The sequence below is a fragment of the Calypte anna genome, chromosome W (assembly GCF_003957555.1).
Source record: "Calypte anna isolate BGI_N300 chromosome W, bCalAnn1_v1.p, whole genome shotgun sequence".
Classification (NCBI taxonomy): Eukaryota; Metazoa; Chordata; class Aves; order Apodiformes; family Trochilidae; genus Calypte; species Calypte anna.
The window spans coordinates 16,701,664-16,707,663 of NC_044276.1; positions in this window are offsets into that span (position 1 = coordinate 16,701,664).

Here is a 6,000-nt window from a genome sequence, read left to right on the forward strand (position 1 = left end):
TGCTACAGATTTATAGACACCCGATAACTACTGAATGATTTTTAGTTTTGTTTGTTACATACTTAAAAATAGCTTGTTCTAACATAATAATCTTAACTAAACCATTCCCACAGACTGCACCTGGCACATCATAACACTCTTGAAAAGTCAAAATCCTCCAAGCATTCCCAGGCTGTACTGTGCACCTCTATCTCATGTAACTTCATCTGTTCTTATGGTGTTCTCCCACATGCTAATACCAAACCATTCTTACTACTGTACGGGGAGAAACAGCTTCCTGACTGATATGATATTGTGAATGCGGCCACCACACTGTTAACACAGGGGATTCCCTTCATCGAGAGTAGGGGAGTTGTATCCTTTGTCAAACTCCTGTTGTTCAGAACTTGTAATGTTTCATTCAGGTTATCTACCTATTTTAGTATATTTTCCACCCCCCAATTGCTGCAGTTGTTGTTTTAGGAGACCCCGCCCCCTTGTGGGTGGTCTGGAAAATGCCACATCCAAAGGATATGGTGATCATTCACCCACTGCATGACTTGCTTGTTTTTAAAATGTGTCCCATTGTCTCACTGAATCTCCACGAGTGTTTCATAATGTAATTCAATCATTTCTAGAATAGTAGTATACACATTAGCATAGCAACTTGCTACAGCTAAGACCAACCCAGAATAAGTATCTACTACTACACATACATATTGTTGTTGTCGGTGTTCTGGAAGGGGGCCTATATAGTCTAATTGCTACACTTCTCCCCACACTGTTCCTCGCTTGATGTAGCCTAACAGCTGGGAGAGTGCCTCCTGCTGTTTGAGAAGTGTACAGGTCTCACAGGTAGTCACAAACACTTGGGCAACAGCATTGAAGACCTCTTTGTTGTGCCCATGCTATGGGAGCTTCTCGGCCCCCGTGACCACTTTTTTCATGGGCTGTCCTGGTTTGGGCCAGGATAAAAGTGATTTTCTGTCTTGTACTTTTGCTTTTAGCTAAGTCTCTTGTAAGTAGTTGCACTTGCTGAAATTAACAGCAAGTTTCTCAGACAGTGTGTGCTTCTAGGGCTGATAACACTCAATGTTTATAGTTACTGCTAGAGACTGGTATGCAGAGCCAAGGACACTGCTCAGCTCTGAGGAAAACATTTTACTATCCAAGAGGATAGAGAGATCCCACATGAACCCTCCTTTGGGGAGGAATAGACAAGATAGATGCCAGAATTGACCAAACAGAGTATTCCATCCCATACACGTCATACTCAGTATAAATTTGAGGCATCACGAGGGCCAAGCCAGATTTCCTGCTTCCAGCTGCCTGTCCTTCCTGCCTTTCCTGCTTCCCTTCCTTCACCCGGCATCCTGGAAGGATTCCGTCCGTTCGTCCGCCTGTGGTCCTGATCCGTGCCAGCCCATATCTGTGTGTTCCTGCCTCCAGTTCCCGACTGCTGCCGACTCCAGGAGTCCAGCCTGGACTTTCCCAGGGCTGCCCTACAGCCTCGGTGGTGACGTGAGAGTTATTGGGGGGAGAGGGAGGAGGAATGTGGTATCCATTTTCCTGTATATTTGTATATATTTAGTAATTTTTCCTATTTATCATTACTGTTTCATTAAAGTTGTGTAGTTTAGTTTCCAACCCATAAGTCTCTCTCCTTTATTCTCTCTCCTTTCTTTATCAAGGAGGAGAGAGACATTAATAGAGAGCGTCTGTTACTCTAACACTGGGTGAGAATACTTAATATTTGCTTGTCTAGCTTAATCAGTAGAGCATGGAATATTTGGGAGTCCTGAATTTGTATCCCACATTAACTACTGTTATGAGAATTATTGCAAAAACTAACAGTGTTCTGTGGATGTTTTTCAGGATGATGTCATGGTGGTGAAAACAGAACCACGTTCATTGACTGGCAATCAGTAACTTCCTCAAAGTTAACACCTGCAGCCTACAACTTGAGGACCATGGACATGATCTGTGACAACTGCTCCTTTTTTTTAAGAGTCAGCTACAATAGACGAACATCTGCAATCCTAGACAAAATTACTTAGTGCATTTTAGTATATAGAGATAGTTACTTAGTGCATTTTAGTATAGAGGGATAGTATTTGTGTATAGGTGTATTTAGGGATAAGTGGTAGTAATGATTGGAGTATGACAGAAATGGAAGGGAATAAGCTGTAGCAAGACGAACCTCTTTTAGGGTACGGCGCTTCAAGGTCCAACCAGGAGTTCCAGCAGAGACTCACAAACAGTGCTCCGAGCCTATAGCCACAGGGTTGACTAGCCTGGATTGGTGCTGTTGCTCTGAGAGCAACTGATCTCTCTGCTGGCTAGCTCAGGAGTGACCCCACCTGTGTCTCAGGCCTCAACTTTTATTGGCCCCCTGGTCCTGCTCATGCGCAGTGGAGGCCCACCCTAATTGGGCACAGGTGGGCTTGACACAACCTCATGCTCTTTTTTGTGAAGAACTACCTTGACAATAATAAGTACATAATAAACACAAATACAGCAAAAAATGACAATTTCTCTCTCTCCTTTTTTTGGTTGTTTTTTGTTTTGTTTTTGTTTTTTGGGTTTTTTTGTTGTTTTGTTTGTTTTTTTCTGTTTTTTTGGTTTTGTTTGTTTGTTTGTTTTTCTTTTTTGTTAGAAGAACACAAGCAACAAGTAAGAAAAATTATACGATGTCCAAATGTGCAAGTTTGGCAAGGCCATTCAGTTTGAGGTGCTGGACGATGCACCGCTGTCCATTAGAGATCTGGTGGTGGCAGGGCGTGTCCATTTACTGGGTACCCAAAGAGGTCCGGAGTCTGTGGAGACACAGCTATAACCTCTTCCGGTAAACAGTAGCAGCTTGGGCCCTACCCACTGACCTGTAGATGGGTCCTTGTAGTTGATTTGGACTTCTGGCATGCGGTTGATTTTCTAGGACGAGTAGTGGAGTAACACAGGGGGTTGTTGGGAATCGCGGCTTAGACTAAGAAAATTTAGTGTAAAAAGCACTTTGCTAAGCCGCATCTGTGGGTCCATGTCTTTGCTGTCTTTTTGTTTTTGTAGATATGTCTTCAGGGTGCGATTAGCTCTTTCCACTATCGCCTGGCCTGTAGACGAATGAGGGATTCCTGTAATGTGTTTTACTCCCCAAGTAGCAAGAAACTGCTTGACTTTTCCACCTGTATAAGCAGGCGCATTGTCGGTTTTTACTACTTGAGGGACCCCCATAACAGCAAAGCAATTGGTTAGTTGACGGACCACATGTAAAGCCTTCTCCCGTCTTAGCTGTCGCCCAGAGCATGCCCGAAAAGGTGTCTATCGTTACGTGGACGTATTTGAGTCGTCCGAATTCTGGGATGTGGGTGACATCCATCTGCCAGATCTCTCCCGCCTGCAGCCCGTGTGGATTGACTCCCACTCCTAGGGCAGGGCCAAATTGTGCGCACTGAGGGCATGCTTTAACAATCCCTTTTGCATCTTCCCATGGAATTGCAAACATGCGCTTCAACGCCCTGGCATTTTGGTGGACTAAGGAGTGGCTGTTTTGAGCCTTCACGAACTGACTTATGGGACCCTGTAATCCTAGGCTGACCAGGGAGTCATCCCTTGCATTTCCTTCTCCTCGAATCGTGCTATCTTCTTGGTATATTTGTCCATAAATTCCCGTCGGTACCCGGTGCACCTGTGTTGTCGTCAGCGTGACATCTATTGCTGAGGGCACATCGATGCCCAGGCTTCCCCTTGCGGCTGGGGCAGGGAGCTGGTGTAGAGCGGTGGCCGGGCTACTTGTGTCATGGCGCAGGGGCCTGGCGTGCTGCGCCTTCCGTTTTTTGTAGACCTGCATGCCAGGTTGTTGTGGTTGTCTCTCTGGCATCGGTCGCACCACACTGTGGCTGAGCAAGCTCTTGCCGAGTGGCCTGTGGCTCCACATCGGAAACAGACAGGGGTGGATTTTCTTGATCGATTTCTCCTTCTGTATCAATTTTCCCTTCTGTCTAGTTTTTGCGCCACTGCCGCGAGCAGCTTTTGGGTGGGTTCCAGGGCGGCAGCAAAGGCAGTGGCCATGCCTTGGTTTTGTTGTGTTTGGGTGGCTCTGGAAGCCACCTCTAGCATCTCCGAGACATCAGCCGTTTTTGGTAAAGTAGAGAACAGCGACTTCATTCTCGGATTCGCATTTTCAAACACCAGCAGCTTAAACATGGATTCCTTCTGCTCTGCTCCCAGCTCGGATTGAGCCATGATAGACTGCCAGAGTCTATCAACAAAATGTTGAAAAGGCTCATTCATCCCTTGCTTAACGGCAGTAAATGAAGGGACTGGAGTAGGCTCTGGAACCACATAGAAGGCTCGGCGGGCTAAGTGCGCAGCAATGTGGTGGAGCACAGTCGGGAACTGCAGCTGGACTTGGACATCTGCATAGCGTCCTGAGCCCGTGAGTATCTCGGCGGTTATTCCTGATAGTGGATCCCCGGGTACTCGAGGGCGGTTTGCCTCTGCTTGGGCCAGGCACTCCCATTCTTTGGCCCAGACAATCTGCTGGGAGGGAGTAAGCAGGTACCTGTCCAGATTGCGGCAGTCGTGGGGGCAATTGGTGTCAGCAGTGAAGAGCCAATCCAGGACGGCCTGACCACTCTCTGATTTTAATCCTCCCTCTCTCAGGGTCTTCTTGGCTTGCTGTAAGGTTTTCCAACTGTGCTGTTCAAATTGAGGTGGCCCATTGCTATCGTGCAGAACAGGGCAAGCAACAGTGCTGGCCTCCCAATCCCCTTCGAGAATGGCATCACGGATGAAGCTAGACCATCTTCCGGGTTGGGGTTTATCAGCACCTTTGATGCCTTGGTTGTTCTGTCTTAATAACAGCAGGGTTGGAATGTCCTCATCATCATCATCATCAGGGAGGGTGGGTGGGTCCCGATATTTATGGAAAGACAAGCGTTGTTCTATGTCTGTCATCCTCTTTTCTAAGGATTTCATGGCCTTATTTGTTTGTTCCAGGAGGGCTTTTATTTTGTCCTCCAGGCCCATGGGTGCAGCTGGTGGGGTGGCTGCTTCTTTCCCATGCTCTTTTTCTGAGCTGGGAGGTAGCAGTAGGGGTGGTTTCAAGCAGCAGCTGGGGCCGCCCATCTCGGGGGCATGGGCTGTTGGCATCTTCACATTCTTTTGTTCATTTCTTTCGGTGCTCGGAGCAGGTGCTTCTTTTTCTTCCTCTGACCTGATATCCGATAGAAACTTGGCTATGGAATGGTGCAGCTTCCCTCTCATGCCCTTGATGGCAAGGCTGTTGTCCCTTAGTCCTAGGAACGCCTTCCGGGTTTTTCCATCCTCAGGAGGAGGGGTGGGTAGCGGAGGTGCTGTGGGGACAACACCGGATCCTGCTTCTGGTGGTGGTGCTCTAGTGTCAATGCTAGCTTTCAGCGGGAGTGCTGCAATGGTGGTGATGGCAGCTTCCGCCTCGGCTTTTATTTCTTTTAGGGCATTGATCACCACTCCCCTGGTACCGTCTAATCCGGTTATGTTTTTGTTAATTTCTTGAGTATGGAGGTCTCCCAATAGGTTACTGACCTTCTGCCAGAGTTCCCACGCAGCTGCAGAGGATGGGGAGGAGGAGAGCTCTTGCTCCTTTGCCAGTGTCACTAGATTCTCATTGACCAGGGTACTTGCTGACAATCCCATCTTTTCCTTTTTCTTGGTCAATCAGTGGTAGGGAAGGAACGGTAGTGGATCTTATTACCTGACTCCTTGGGTTTTCTGTTTATGCTAGTTTGCGCCGGACTGGCTCCCTTTTTTCGGAGTCGTCTAAGGTCTGTGCCCACATTCTCCACCAGATGTAGCAAGACGAACCTCTTGGAGGGTACGGCGCTTCGAGGTCCAACCAAGTGTTCCAGCAGAGACTCACAAACAGTGCTCCCAGCCTATAGCCACAGGGTTGACTAGCCTGGATCAACGCTGTTGCTCTGAGAGCAACTGATCTCTCTGCTGGCTAGCTCAGGAGTGAGCCCCACCTGTGTTTCAGGCCTCACC